Below are 17,143 nucleotides of genomic sequence, written 5' to 3'. Positions count from 1 at the left end.
AGCACACACCAGGATAGGTCTTCATTTAAACCAAGAGAGAGAAAAAGGGAGAATAAAGATAAAATTAAGGTTGCATGAAATTAATATAGGTTTAAGGGAAAATCCTTCCTGCCTCTACTTTACATTCCCTAAAGGGCTTCACATCTACATGACAGGCAGTAATTCAACAGGGAGTTGAACCGGATCTATACACATTGGAGAAGCTACTACGTCTTTCTCAGATAACTCCAGCATTGAGATCAATAGGTGGAGGGAGAAGGCTCTCAAGTGGAGCTGTATCTAGGCATGACAGTTTCAATGGTCCATTGTGGTCAGATTAAAGCCTTAAACTACTTCCAGGTATGCCTGAAACCCTAAGCCTTTGCAAGACATGTGTGTCTCATTTACCAATTCCATCTGGTGATAAGGCTGCAGATCATAAACTCACATTTCTCAAATGGACTTTGTGCCTATCTTTGTAAGAAACTACGGCGCATTACAGATGGGCCTAAGAGGCGCCGTGATTACGCGCGAGGGGCGGCGCTTTCGGACGCGCCTTGCCCCTCGCGTGTAACCGATACGTCAAGATAGCGGCGCCCTATACAGATGGGCGCCGCCATCTTGACGTAGTGGACACTCTGCGTCCGCACGTCCCAACCCAAAAGAGACGTCATGAGTCTTTGGCACTTGTGACATCTCTTCCGGGTTGCCGGAAGGAGCACGATTTTCATGCTCCTTTTTTGCAGCGCAGAGGAGTCGCGCGGTTTGGCTGCTGCGGCTCCTCCACGCTGCAACCGGCAGCGGCCTGAGACTGCCCCTTTTGGGCAATCTGTTACGGGTCTATATAAATGTACTATATGTGCTGTTGCCCTCAGTGAGCATTGGTTCACTAAGAATAATTGTAGTGGTAACCTTGGATGCAGTAAATAATGGCAAGAAAAAGTGCAATACTGTAGTCCTGAATGTTGTAATGTGCATGACAAAGACATGTGGTCATAAAGTCTCCAGCATCAAGGAACCATTCTGGGGTGAAATGAAGTGCTAAGTCACTAAGTATAATTATACATACTATAACCTGCGATGCTACACACTATTAACTAACCACTCTACTTGAACAGTTGTCATATAAAGAGGTCGGATGAGTCCTGATGAGAAGCATAGGTTGGCCGAGTGAGAACTATTAGAGAGTGATTACTTTTATGGCTAATGCCTCTCTGGTAATGCTGATTGAACAACACTTTTCTATTTTGGTTGATTTTATACTAGGCATTAAATGCTGATCACATTGTTTCTAGCTAGAAGTAAAGAACTTTAGGGCACTTCATAAAATCTTGAATAAATTATCTCAAAGGAACAACTCTTTTTTATTTCTAGGGAAGCTGTATTTTAATTTTCTGTTCTGCAACCACAACTTAAGGAACTTACAGAGATATGGGATCATGAAGCAGTAAGATTTAGAATTAGTTAGTTTGCTAGGGGCTAAACTAGATGTGCAGAAGCTCAGGGTCAGGAGAACTACATTCTTTTGCAAAAAGCTAACAACATCCGGATTAATAGCAGTCCAGTTTGGGAGGTAAACTGGATCAGGGGTGAAGAGCACGGGACTGGAGGTAGTTAAGCCTTCATGATTTGCTCAACTAAAATACCCATCTCAAATCCATTGCTTGCCGTGGAGTACATACGGATATGCATGTACGCATGTACATTCAGGAATATGTTTTCAATATCTGATATCAACAAGACCAGTAAAGGGTTAATCACTGTCTGGTTGATATAAAACAGGTTTCTTTATGGAAGTAACAAAGCAATTAAGGATGGTTGAATATAATGCCGTATGCTTAGTTACATACATAACTTTGAGAGCTGATGGGCATCTTGGATATCTTGGCTGATTTCTAGATGGAGGGTGGCTTGGGAAAAGAAGAAATGTGTTGTGAACAATGAGCAATATGTTTGCTGTGCAAGAGTTGCCGCTGATATCTGCGGGGTGCGGAGACTGGCAGAATAGAATGTCCTTGGGTACTCATTCTAAACTGCAGATGGTAAATAGCATTCCTTGAACTTCTGACAGCATTGTAGGGACTTCACCCAGGCAAACTTTTTTTGATTTCAGTTAAGTTTGCAATGGCAAAATCTATGCAAGGACTTTTTAAAACAAAAATGTTCACAGAATAATGAAGAGAGTTGTCACTGTAAACTGTACAAATACAAATAAAGTTGGATGTTATATTGCAATCCAGGATTTGCAGGGTGAGCAAACAGGACAAAAAGGAAAGTCCCAGTGGAGATATATTTTCTCTTCCTGGAAACTGTGCCACCAGAAGAGTAACTATTAGTAATTAAATTACTAAGTTACTCAAGTAACTAAGAGAAGCTGCTATTATTGAATGGGTGAAGGAGAGAGATTGTTATGTTCTACAGGAACCTATTTGCCAATTCTGGCCTTAGAGAATGGACAGTAGGTAATCCTTCTGTTCCAGGTGTTCTTGAACCAAAATGGCTCTGAAATCATCAATCCTTATTAACATAAGCACAGAGAGCAGGGTAATTTAGCCACACACTATATAACTGCCATGTTTTAGACCCTCTAGTGATGATCATAAAGAAGGAAGGAGTCTTATGGCACTTTTAAAATAACTCATTTATTCCATTTGCTTCTATTGGCATCAGTCTTAAAGGCAACACCTTCCTTCTTTTTGTGAAGACAAACTAACATATCTGTCTCTCTAAAAATAGTCTGGTTAAGCTTTTCTGTACCTTCTTAAGGCTGATTTGACAATTCAAAGAAGAAGAAAACAGGAATCTCCTAGTGATAAGAAAAGGTTTAGCTACCAAGCTTCTAGAACTCATACCTCAGACCAAGGATTGAACCTCGGACATTTTACCTACAAAGCATATCTTATACTAATGGGCTATGTCTTCTATAGTCCCACACTGTGACACAAATGGTCCTATATCAAGATAGGATTGAATGGCAAAATTTGACATTGTACGGAAAGAGTTTGGAATTGAACTGAATGAAGCTGAGACCTGGGGAAAATCCATTGAGACATAACCAGGAAAAAATTAAGGTGGGACAACATGAAAACTCATAAAGGGGTAATACACATAAAGGGATCATACAGACCTTTTTATATATTGGTAGGACTTTTCTTGAAGTATTCCTTGTCTCAAACATCGGGACCCAATTTTTAAAAACCACCTTAAAACTATGGTTTTTTGTGGGATGTTTGGGCTACGTGGCCATGTTCTGGGAGAGTTTATTTCTGACATTTCATCAGCATCTGGGGCTGGCATCTCTGAGATTCTCTAAAGATGCCAGCCACAGATGCTGGCAAAATGTCAGGAATAAACTTTTCCAGAACATGGCCACATAGCCTGAAAACCCCACTAAAAACTATGGATTCCAGCCATGAAAGCCTTTGACTTCACATCTTAAAACCCTTTATTCAATAAGCTGTGATTTAAAACCAGTCTAGAAGAACCTAAAGTGCTATCCACAAGAGAAATCCCCCAGCTAAAAAAAAATACCCCCTATGTGTATACTGTAAATCTACACCACCCTTCTGCTGAACACCAAGATTGAGCAACCAACTGAATGTCCTTGAATGTGCTTACTGTTTCCACTATCACAGCAAATGAAGTTATATGTCTAAGGTACTGAAGAATAGTTAGGCACCATGCAGGAATGTGCAGCTGTAACTAAACTTGTAGAACTCTACTTACACAACTGTGAACTGAATATGGATATTATACAATGGCAAAAAAATATAAACACATGAGTAATAAAACTTATGTGTGACAAAGACCAGCCAATCTGTTGTAACAACGTGAAGTCGAAGGCTTTCATGGCTGGCATCCATAGTTTTTTGTGGGACTTTTTGGGCTATCTCTGAAGATGCCAGCCACGGATGCTGGCAAAATGTCAGGAAGAAACTCTGCTAGAACATGGCCACATATCCCCAAAAACCCACAAAAACTATTGTAACAACAGTTAAAAGAAACAGAATCTATTAGTACTGTTGGAAAAGTTTAAAATTTCATCTAGTTTGGATTAATTTGTATCACCACCATAGGCCTTCCTAGACATGACGACTGAAATAATAATGTAATGATTCACACATACGCATATACACACAGAGACATGTGACTTTAAAAAATGCTAAGTAATTTGATTGAAATGTTATACTTTTCTCTTCCTTACTCTACAAGTATGAAATTTCAATCAAATTACTTAACATTTTGAAACTGTAAGTTCAGGCCACAGAAGCAACCAACCTTATAAATGCCTTTAATGCTCAAAAAGCTACACGCTGAAAAATTCTCCAACACTGACTGTATAATAGCTTGTAGAGTAGATACACAGAATGATACCAATGACAGCTAAGACAGTCTGAGGTAAGGAAGCTCATTGTCTGAATTAATGGAGCCTATTCCCTTGCATGAGTAGATCTAATTTTTAACCAATGTGTAGGATCTATGTATTCTATTTCCACAAATAACAACTTTAGAGAACTCCTGCAAAATATCTGACTACAACTCTGTGCCTGGCAAATTCAGAATTAAACACCTGTGTACCCGACACCTGTACACTGGAGCTGCTGAACCATCTGCTGTACACACCAAATGCTTTTATTTTATTACTTATTTTAGGCTGAGTTGTCAAGGGAAATCATTAGAAAGTGAAAGTCTCTGGAAAAGATTCTAGACATCGATGCCAGCACAGGCTGTACAGAAAGAGATGCCAGGCCTGCAAATAGATGTTCCCTGTCATTTTTATGTTGAATCTGCTCACTTATTAATAACTTATTTGCATGTGAACCTAAATGATGATAAGAGGGTGGTAGACTGGAAACATTTCTTGCACAATGGTAAAGACAATGCCTTATCAAAAAGTTCTTAAAACCTTTAAAACTCTAATTAAAACTGGTTCACACTGAATATCTGTCTGTCTGTCTGTCTGTCTGTCTGTCTGTCTGTCTGTCTGTCCATCCATCCATCCATCCCATGTATACACCAGCAGCTTCAGGACCCAAAGGAAGAGCCGTGTTAGATCAAACTAAAAACCTATCTAGTCAAGCTATTCTAGATTTATTTGTTCCCACAGTGGTCAATCAGATACTTCTGGGAAACCTACAAGCAGAACTACATCTATTTTCCCAATGATCTAGAAATGAGAAGAACACCATCTCTAATACTGGATGTATTATATAGCTTGTCCAGGTTGTTGGCCATCTTGTATTCATAAATCCCATAGTGTGACTGTTTTCTGTGTGAAATATTTCTTTGTTTCTGTTATGACTCTTCACCACTAAGCTTCAGTGGATGTCTTCTGCACCACACATAATTTGATAACCTCTATCCTCTTTCCCTTATTTGCCTTTTTTTCTAACCTAAACTGAGCAAAATAGAGGAATGGTTCAAGTCTCTTACAAATTTAACCTCTGCTTTTTTAATGGGAGTGTTAGGGTGTGCTTGATGCTGATTGCCTGGAGAAAGAGTGTAAGATGGATAAAATGTAGATGAAAAATGATAGTTGACAGGAAAGGTATAAGACTGAAAGGTGGGAAGGGGTAGATGTTTGACTAACCAAAGGTTTGGATTAGAAGTATTTCTGAAGTGATTTGTACAAACAAAACATATAAAGGATACTAATAATAAATAGCCACAAGCCAAATGAACATGTTTCTAGTCAACTTGTTCAAATTAATTATTTAACAGCAGTTGTTTTATTAAACCACCACTGGCTATTTTGATCTAGCCATTCAGGGTTTGTCAAAGCAGTAAAGGAAAAACTTATTAGTAAAATGTGGTAGCAGTCTACAATGGCCCTTGTAGTCTTTTCCAGCTCTAAGATTCCATGAGTGGCCCACAAACCAAAAAAGTCAAAATGCATTTGTCTGATGAGTGTTTCATCCAAGGAAATCTTCCTGAAGTTACTGCCCTCTTTCAACATCTGTTTGCAGTGATGAGGTTGAGGCCATACGCTGCAAGGAGGGCTGTGGTTTCCACCACTCCATTACTAGTACCCTTTTAGGATAAGATCTAATGTATGTGAAATTCCTTAACAAGATAACCACATATCTAAACCTCCTCCATCTTGCTAGAACATGTTAATTTACCATACCTGAGATCTATACTGACTCCAGACACCAATTCATCACTTCCACAACCTCATCTGGCTCAGAAGACCAAGGTAAAATAGAATTTGGTGTTATTTTAATCTCCATGAATGATTGGTTTGGTCCGGTGAGTGGGGATTCACTAAGGAAGTGCTTTACTGGCTGAGTTCAGAAAGAGAGGGATTACTGGAGCTGGAGAAGAGCTGCAATTTCTGGGGTTAAAGTAGTAGCTCCACCAGGCCTGCCTGGAAGAAGGCAAGCCCTCCCTTCATCCACCATCTTGAGGGAGAGAGGCAGGCTAGCTCCAAGAAGCCAAGTCCTCCCTCCAGTCCATCTGCCTTGGTCCAGGCCTCAGAGGGAGAGAAAAACCGCTGGACCTCATCCCCTTCCCCACCACCTTTCCCTTCTCCTTTTGTGTCATGTCTTTTTAGATTGTAAGCCTGAGGGCAGGGAACTGTCTAATTAAAAAGATTGTATGTATAGCGCTGTGTAAATTTACAGTGCTTTATAAATACAGGTTAATAATAATAATAATAATAATAATAATAATAGTATTTACATTTAGATATTTAGGAGGGAACAAAGGGGATAAATTTTGTGGTGTAATTTCTATATTGCATTTGCATTTATTTTAAATTTTTATTTTGGGCTTAAAGATGTTGAGATACAATCGAGCAGGCAAAAGTGTCCTGCACTGGCACCACACTGGATGCATGGAATTTGGGACACTGTATATGTGTCAAATTTAATGTACAATTTGTTTTACTGTTGTTAATACACACACACAAACTGTGGTTGTTGAATACTATGTTTGCAGTATTCAATTATGGATGGCACCAGAGAACCCATATGGAGGAGGTACATCATTATTTACTATTCTGATGGTATCTCACCTTAAAATCCCTGATCTTAGCCAAGAGTTTCATGCAGATGTTGAAGAAGTTGTGGAATAAGCAAGGGCTTCATGGGACTGGATAGCTCAAATGGCATGGACTCAAGAAAAACATTTCAATGAAACTTTTTGAACCTTACAAGCAATTCTAATTCAAAGATACACTGTCAGTCAGGGAATTTGATTTAGGCACAAGCCCCTTGTGTCAGCAGAAATCTTCTGCTGAGAACACCACAGATCTGCTGACAGAGCAGTCCATCAGCAGAACTACTCTGCTGGCTAAGTTCTACCAGTAGAAGAGTGCAAAAAATATCAAAGAAGGGTCAGAACAAGGGAAAAGCCAAATTAAAATTCCCCAGTTTCAGTTGGCCTAGGGTTGATTTGCTGGCCCTTAGACAACTTTGATTTGCAGTGGTTCCCGTCCTACCTCTCAGGCAGATTCCAGATGGTGTCGCTTGGGGATAGTTATTTGGCCAAGAGGGAGCTCAGGTCAGGAATCCCTGAAGACGCGATTTTGTCCCCAATGCTGTTTAACATTTACATGAAACCGCTGGGTGAGATCATCCGGAGACATGGGGTGGGGTGTTATCAGTACGCTGATGACACCCAAATATATTTCTCTATGTCTCGGACTGATGCAGTGACTAAGTGTGGCATCTCTCCTTTGAATGCCTGCTTTACTTCAGTAATGGACTGGATGAGGGAAAGCAAACTCAAGCTGAATCCAGGTAAGATGGAGGTACTTGCTATAGGGACCACCAATCCCAGAATGGAGTTATACTAAACAGTTCTGGACGGGGTCACACTGCCCCTGAAGGATACTGTTCACAGTCTGGGGGTGCTCCTAGACTTGTCTGTCCACCTAACGGCTCAGGTGGCTGCGACAGTCAGGAGACCTTGTTATCAGCTTCGGCTGATACACCAGCTGCGCCCCTTCCTGGAGCAGGAAGACCTTGAAACTCTGGTACATGTGCTGGTAACCTCTCGACTCGACTTTTGTAACACATTCTACATGGGGCTACCTTTGTGTCAAGTTCGGAAACTTGTTCAGAACATGGCAGCCAGGTCGGTCACTGGCACTTCAAGATCTGCTCATATCATGCCAGTCTTAAAATCCCTCCACTGGCTGCCTATTAGTTTCCGGACAAGATACAAAGTGTTGGTTTTAACCTTTAAAGCCCTACATGCCCTGGGTCCTGACTTCTTGTGGGAGTGCCTTCTCCCATATCATCCTCCCCGCACTCTCCGTTCCACTGGGAAGAACCTGCTCCAACCAAAGAGGACTAAACTCTCTGCAGTGACCCAGCGTACCTTTTCGGCAGCTGCTCCTAGACTCTGGAATGACCTGCCAGATGAGATCCGTCAAATTACCACCTTGGAGCCCTTTAAGAAGGCCATTAAGATGGATCTCTTCCGGCAGGCCTTTCCAGATTAGAACATCTTTCTGCCTCTCCCCCCCATCCCCATTTTCGTGGAACTCTCATTGATATCTCTTTCTATTTTAATTCCAATTGTATATTAATGGTTTTATACTCTTTCTAAGTTCAATTTCTTTTTAGTGTTAACTGCTTTTAAGACTGGGATGAGGAATGGGGTTTTGCATTTTTAAGCATCTTTCTTTTAACTGTATTTTGCTATTTTTACTGTTGTAATCTGCTTTGATTCCTTGAGATTAAACGGAATATAAATAAATTAAATTATTATTAACTCGGTTGGTTAGGACTGTGTTTTTACTCTGGAGGTTAAATTCCACAGAACTTTTTTATCATCATAACCCACAAGGCACTTTGCCAGTTTCATTGTCTTCCAGTTCATTTCAGGTCCCATTGAAAATGCTAGCTTTTTTGGGCCTGTGGTATCAGAAAATCACCTGTCTCCAACCTGTCTGGATTGAACCTAGTGTTAGTTCTGGTTAGAGGTAATTATCAGCCTGTCTTGCTTGAGGGTCATGCTATTAATAACCATAGATTTCCTCATGTGAACAATCATTCATATTCCCTAGGCATATAATTATTAAAAATGTTAACAGTCTGTTTGAAAGAGAGCCCCAAATGCAATATTTCTCAACATGGATATATAATATGTACATAATACAATGATTCTTATAATATTTTATAAAAATTGATTCCCTATTCAACTGGCTGCACTGAAAAAAATAATGAAATGATACAGTGCTTCAGGATCTAGCTGTGTCTGTGCATGGATGCCAAAATGCACAAATATAAACAAAACACCCCAAAGCAATATATTGCAGTTATCCTCCCATTTTTAAATCATCCATATTTCATTAAGTATCTTGCTGAATGTCTTCTGATTTATGGTAATAGTCAACAAAGCAGGATGGGGGAGAAGAACCCACAAATAATTTTAACCCTTTGCTTTCATCGGATTTGTCTGGGAAAAGATTTATTTGTACATCTTCCTGTTATTGATTTAAATACCTATACTCCTAGAATAAAATTCTTGACAATGTTATATTTGTTCTCTCGCTCTTTACTCTCCCTCTCCACACACAGTAGTAGAGGTGTGTGTTTGTGTGTTTATGAATTGTCTGCAGTAACAGATGCCAGAAGCAGCATCTGATGCACTGGACACCTCTAGTGTTATCCCAGCATGTTCATGGCCTGAAGGACTTGGAGTGGGACTAATTTCCATATCAAACCCAATTTAGATGAAACATCTTGGTTTAAAAAAGAGAGAGAGAGAGGGAACGCCAGCGCATCAATAGCCCCTTGATTAGATTTTTATCTCCTGAGCAGACAAATATGAATATTTATTACCATGAATACAGATTTTTTTTTGCTCTTTCCATTGCTCTGATCTTGAATATTATCCACAGCTAATTTTTATGAAAATTTGGGCAACATAATGTTTTCACATAAACTGACAGTTCTTGAGATAATCCCATTATTGTTTGGTGGGGAAATGACAGTTTCCACTCATTCATGTGTTAACGAGGGATTAAGTATTGTTTTTCTACGCCATAATCTAAGATGGACTGGAAATTAAAATTTGAACATTGCATAGGAGAGAAGGGCTTTTGTGCACCAGAATTTGTTTGCATTCTCTTCAGGGGAATCTATAAATTAACAGTTTAACAATTAGTATCTTTTATATCCCAGCTGAAAGTGGCATCATAGAAACATCAATAGCATTTATAAAATAAATCCATTGTCTTTCCCACTCAGTGCTCACATGCACATTTACACATATAAAACAGATATGATGACATCTCTCAAAGAAGAGAAAATAAAAATGATCACAATGTTTTTGACTGGGACTGGGGCAGGACAAGAATATTCATACAGATGTGACTGATTACCAGGAGTGTTTTTATTAATTTTAAAAATATACTTCTGAACCATTGGCTGCATGATCCAAGTTGTAAATTGTTCAGAAATAAGCCCTCAGACTGCACCTATGACCACAATGCCCTCCTTTACCTTCTCATGTACCATTCCTAGCAATTCCTTGTAGTAATAAAAGAGGCATGTTCCATGCACATGGAATACCTCTAGTAAAAATGTATGCAGGCTGTATACCCAGTAGGTGTTAGGACATCTTTTATGGAATTTTGCTTTGGTGTAAGGACCAAACAGGGTCAGTCCCAGAATTATGCCCACCCCAGCAGATTGCAATCTTGGGACCTCACCTATTCTGAATGGACATTTGGTGGCTACAAAAGAGGCTATAGACTTATTTGCCACAAACGAAATATGTCAGAAATTCCAGCTCTGAAAGTTAGAAGAAAGAAGGAAGAAAGGAAGAGAAAGAAGTACACTTTTTTCTTTAAAAACCCCCACAAAAATAGTATAGCAAATCACGTCCAGTACACTGCACTTTGATTAAATCCAAATGGCAGCCATGACCATTGAAGACACTTGGAAAGAAGGTACAGGTCTTACCAGAGATGATGGCCCACACTTTCCCCTGATTATAGAACTTATTACTCAGCATTTTAAACTGGCTCCAGCCTTCTGAACTGGAGCTGAGATGGGAGATTATCGCACACTAAATCACCATTGACCACCATCAGCCAGGGTCCCAGCCGCACTCCACCAGCACTTTTTAGAAGTTGGAAAGCTTTCCAGCTTCTAAAAAGTGATGACAGAGTGCGGCTAGGACCCTGGCTGTTGGCGGCCGGCGGTTCAGCAATGATTTAGTGTGCGATAATCCCTGCCTCCATCCCTCATCCCAGCTCCAGTCCAGGAGGCTAGAGCTGGTTTAAAATGCTGAGCGATAAGCTCCTATGTTGTGTGTGCCAGCCCTGGTTGCATGAGACCAAGAATAATGTGTTTGAGACATCTAACTCCTGCCACTACTAGTTTGTATTGCAGGTATACCTCAGAAAAACTGTGTCCTCAACATCATTCTCTCCCAAATGGATACAGAGTATTCCTGAATACTACTCTCATAATGGGATTTATGGAGGAGATCAAAAGCCTAATCGAAAATCGAAAGAGTAATATGTAATCTATAAAGGACTATATAGGTTGGAAGTACTAGGATGTGTACAGGAGGAAGGGGAAGGGAAGGAGGGGAAGGGTAAGAGGGTGGGGTGGGGTTTAAGGGGGGAAAGGGAATGGGATAAGGGAAGGTATAGACGATATGTATGATCTTTTATTGATGATTACTGAAAATAAGGATGTAAAGAAAAGAAAAACCAAATAAAAATAAAATTTAAAAAAAGCCTAATATTGCCTTTGGTCAGGCCCCACCTAGAATATTGTGTCCAGTTCTGGGCGCCACAATTCAGAAAGGACATTGAGAAACTGGAGCGTGTCCAAAGGAGGGCGGCAAAAATGGTGAAAGGTCTGGAAACCATGCCCTGTGAGGAACGACTTAGGGAGCTGGGGATGTTTAGCCTGGAGAAAAGAAGGTTAAGAGGTGATATGATAGCGCTGCTTAAATATTTGAAGGGATGTCATATTGAGGAGGGAACAAGCTTGTTTTCTTCTGCTCCAGAGAACAGAACCCGGAACAATGGATGCAAGCTGCAGGAAAAGAGATTCCACCTCAACATTAGGAGGAACTTCCTGACAGTAAGGGCTGTTCGACAGTGGAATGCACTCCCTCGGAGGGTGATAGAGTCTCCTTCCTTGGAGGTCTTTAAACAGAGGCTGGATGGCCATCTGTCCAGGATGCTTTGATTTGGATTTCCTGCATGGCAGGGGGTTGGACTGGATGACCCTAGTGGCCTCTTCCAACTCTACGATTCTATGATTCTATGATTCTATGATTCTATGGGCCTGAACAAACAGACCAAAATAAAGCTGCTTTGGGTCACTTTGGAGGTATGCTGTTTAAATGACAGACACATCTTAAGAGGCCAGAAGCTGCATCAAAGCTGCGTGCCAGTCCTTAGGACTGGAGCATGGCTTTAGTGTGACTTCTGGCCTCTTTAGACACATGCGTCATTTAAACAGCATACCTCAAAAGTGACCTGAAGCAGCTTTATTTTGGCCTGTCTATTCAGGCCCTTTGTTACTATAAATCTTATCATGTGGATGCAGCTATGGACCAGAGTTGTTGGATTCTTCAGACATGCATACACACACATTTCAATATTTAGTGCATTAATTTATATTAACATTAATTCCTAAGAAACCTTTTGATACATAGGCACTCAAAGCAGCAAATGAATGCAAATATAAATAAAAAGACATAATAAAGCAGCAAGTAACAGAAAATAAACAAATAAGATGAGAAAGTAACAGAAAGAAAACAAAAAGAAAAACCAAGCAAGGCCACAGGACTAACAAAATAAATAAAAATAAAAGTTTAACCAGCAGGCTAAAATCATATAATATAGAAACACAAAGAAATCTCCAAGAAGACCATGTTCCGCAACAAATATTCCACAGCCCACAAGGTCTTGTTCATGTCACTGCCAGTTAAACCTCTTATAGGATTAAAGATCTTACCAAGAGTGCAGGTTGACATGGGAGAAGGTGGACCTTAAGGTCTACCAGGTTCAAAAGATAGGAATTCAAAAGTAATAACTGAATCATGCTCAGAAAGAAATCAAGAGCTAATGCAGAGTGAGCAGCAAAGGAATAACATGACCCAACCGCAGTCTGGCTATAGCATTCCCTACTGTCATTTCCAACCATTTTTAAAGGCAACATCATGTAGAGACAATTACAGTGGTCCAGCCTATCTTGCAGAACCTTTGAGACTAAACGTGCAAAAGAAGTTGTATGAGCTTTTGTGGACTTGGTCTATTTCCTCAGATGCATAGTGAGCAGGTACCTAAAAACCCTTCATGGTTACTAGCTCACTCCATGCATCTGAGACGACGTCTATGCAAGCACATGCTACAACTTCTTTCATACCATTTGTCTCAAAGATGCTGCAAGATCCCTTTCATACTGATATCACAGACTAACATGGCTATGTCTCTGAATAGTCCAACCTGATTAAGGTATTCATGACAGTGTTAAATCTTCCTTCTCCAGGAAATGTTGTGGCTGATATGCTACATGATCCCATACCAAGAAGTTCTCTCTTTACTTTCTTTACTCTCACATCTTACATTCCAGATTGCTTTTCTGCCATAAATTTTGAAATGGACGGGCAAAGATATGAAGTTTTTGCATACATATTTTGTCCAATGAAATACACACTGATAATGCTGTCTCTTCATTGGATAGAGGCAACAGTAGAGAGGTTTTGTGCACATGATAACACCTTGCAAAAACCTTGTAGAAGTAACTGTAGAAGAATAAACATTTCTGTTCTTTGGTGGAGCCTACCTAGGTGACAGATTGTCCCAAACCATGCTGAAGCATAATGTATTCTTGAGAACTGTGGTTCTGAATTACGAACAGTTTTTGTGCTAGGCTTTAAAAACACTTTCATTTTGAGGACTTTGTTGCTTTCAGTGGAACGTTTGTGTTTAAAAAATCAATAGTGCTACACAGCCCAAAGACAAACAGTAACTTGTATTAACATATGCTGCATATATTGATTATTTTCTTTAAATTTAAAAACAGAAAGAGGATGCATGCATTCCTACAGCCACAAGGCATACCTCTCTTCTTTCATTTTATATGATGTTGAATAAAAATTGAATTACTGCGGCTGCCATAGCAACTGCTCAATCACTTCACAATTCTGCTAGGTTTAAAATCACATATACTACTCCCATGCAGAGGAATTCATGAGCCAACATGACATTTCACTACCTTGCTTTTTACCAGTTTCAAGGGTTCAACATGTATAAGAATATACCAATAGCTCTCTCTGATTTTCAGGACCCATTTATAACATTTCAGCACTACAGTGCCCTGTCATTTTCTTATGCAAAATGTGCAGAAAAACAGATGTAAGGATATTGGAATCAGAAGATAATAGAAGAGATTACAGGAGACAACCAGTTTCAGAACTGAAGCTACGACCTGTCAGTCATAAGTCAAAATACTTCTTCTGTGCACTATTCAGGAGGGATAAACACTGAGAAATGACAGAGACAGTTGCCTGGATGGGCGTGTGATTAGCTTTAATCGTAGCATAGTCTTCTTGGAAATCATTGTCACATTTCTGTTTAAAATAAAGATAATATATGTAGTGTTTGCAGGATTTTCAACATTTCAATATGTTATTTTATGATTGATTTCACACCCTCTGAAGGAAGCTCACTTGGTTTGAACCACTTCAGTCATCTCACCACCTTAATGACTGTTATTAAGGCTGTATCCGCACTGCAGAAACAATCCAGTTTGACACTACTTTAATGGCCATGGCTCAATGTTATGTTAACTGCTTAGGGTTAACAGTGCTTAAGTGCACTGATAAGCAGTATAGAAATATACTTGCTATTGCTATTGCTGTATAATTTTGTGAGACATGAATTCTGATGCACAACAAACTATAGCCCTTGGATTCCATAGGACTGAGCCATAGCAGTTAAAGTGGTGTCAAACTGGATTATTTCTGCAGTGCAAGTTTTGCCTAACACAGCAATCCTTTACCTGGGAGTAAATCCCCCTTGGATTCACTGCACAGACACTTCCAATGACAGAACTTAGACAAACACGAGATGATATGATTGCCACATGACTGTCTAACCTGGTGTCGTTTTTCTTTTAGAAATATTAGCCATAGTAGGAAGAGAGCCAGACTAGGAAGTTTATCGCATGGGGTTTAAAACGTTCCCCAATGTGTCCTAATGAGCACGAGCGCGAGCGCGCGCGGAGCATGATGGGAACCCGATGGGGCCCAGAAGGCGACTTTACCACACAGGGAACAACGCCACCGCCACAGAGCATTCCCATCGGGTTCCAGAGGGCGCCATTGGACGCCATTTCTGGGAACTGTTTCAAAAGCGTTCCCAGAAATGGCGCCCTCTGGAACCTGATGGGAACCTGATGGGAATGCTCGGCAGTGGCATTCCCTGTGCAGTAAAGTCGCCTTCTGGGCTCCATCAAGTTCCCATCACGCTCCGCGAGTGCCCATACTCATCCTTGTTAGGACGCATTGGGGAACGTTTTAAACCCCATGTGATAAACTTCTAGAACTTCAATATGAAAATCAGAATTATAACTTGCTCCTAGAAGTGCCACATTGCAGAAAATGACACTACTGGAGACAAATAATACGGTGTGTGATTTTTCCACCCAGAGTGAAAATGATGCAGATGAAAGATTCAGAACTCATGTATTGAGAAAATATGAGAGACAGCAGTGGATCTCTCTTGCAGAGTAATCAATCTACAAGGCAGAATCCCATAAATAAGCTTAGAGGCCAGAATGGCAAATCCCATGATTCCTAGAAGGCCACAATTACCCACCTCTGATCTAAATTGTCACCAACAAGGTGGGTTGCTCACTTCCATCTGAAGCATTTAACATCCTGCGCTCAAGTTGATGTAGCAGTACTGGGAGAAATTTGGATAATCTAGACAAGATTCCTATACTTTTCATTGGGATGTGTGAAGGTTGTGATCTCATGGGGCTCACCATAATAAAGTGTGACTGTGCGCGACTGTGAATATTTAGTCATCATTTGTGCTACTGTTTCTAATTGTCTTTGAGCCTATGCAACAGAAGAGCATTTTACCTTGACGATGTGTTTTCACAATTATCTGTTATGCCTCAGATTTCCTCGCTTAATTACATCAGTGTGGATAATAATCTCACAGTCTGTCTCCAGGAGACATATACTCAATTGTGGAAATTCTCCTGCTATATCCTTCTAGCACACATGTCAATTCAGGAAAGGTCTGATGTGCACTCCTATTGACTTCAATAAAATTGGAATTATATCTGAGAAGTTGCTAACCTGTTTAATGCTTGAGGTTAATTACTTTTCACACTAAGCCCACAGTCCTAAACACATTATCAGAAATAAGCGCTATCTAGGTTTCCATAGGCTTGCTATCTAAAATTTACATTCTTAGGTGTATATGTCAATGATTCATTTACTAAAATAGGGATCTTCCCTTCCCCACAGACAAAGTGGAAGGAGGAAATGACATAATTTTAGCCCTTTGATTGTTCTTCATTTCTAACTATTTTAAATATATGGTGCCTCACTAGGGGTGGGGTGGGGGGTGCGCACTACACTGGGTGACACTATCAGAAGGGTTGACATCAAAATGATTGTTTATAAAAACAAAAATTTTCCCTGCATCTGCAACCAATACTAAAGTGGGATAAAAACGTCCCCAAGCAATGAATAGCAGGCCACATGCTCAGAGGCCATCTGAGTCTTCTCTTTCATTCAGCCACCATCAAGACCCTTCCCCTTTTGTGGGTGAAAAAAAAAAGATCAGTGCAATGCTGTTTCTAGCCAGCACCTTGGCCACCAGGTTGCAACATGGCTGTCGGAGACAGCTGCTACCCTGGATTGGGGCAGGTGAGTAGGGAGTAGGAAGGAAGAGGTCTATGGAGGATGAAACCATGAATAACCACACTGAGTGATACCAACCCTAATGATGCCACTATTCTGATATATGCAAATTTATAATTATAATTATTATTATATTTATGTATTTATTATTAATTAAGAAGACCATTTCCTGTGACTGCTCTACATGTGCTCCTCTCTCACATCCATCTTTCCGTCACCCATGTTCTAGGCTGTGCTGAAACAGGAATAAAGATGACTGCTCTGCCTTACTCTGAAGAATGTGATTCTCAGACCTAGC

General features: G+C 40.2%; 1 protein-coding gene across 3 annotated transcripts in view; it reads right to left on the bottom strand.

The window, feature by feature from the left end:
* Positions 1 to 17,143, bottom strand: part of PTPRN2 (protein tyrosine phosphatase receptor type N2) — a 651,730-nt gene that overhangs the window by 284,442 nt on the left and 350,145 nt on the right. The window lies entirely within an intron of this gene.

This window comes from Sceloporus occidentalis, unplaced genomic scaffold (assembly GCF_023333645.1).
Source record: "Sceloporus occidentalis isolate IW3139 unplaced genomic scaffold, rSceOcc1.0.p SCAF_7, whole genome shotgun sequence".
Taxonomy (NCBI): domain Eukaryota; kingdom Metazoa; phylum Chordata; class Lepidosauria; order Squamata; family Phrynosomatidae; genus Sceloporus; species Sceloporus occidentalis.
This window is presented reverse-complemented; position numbering and strand designations above follow the sequence as displayed.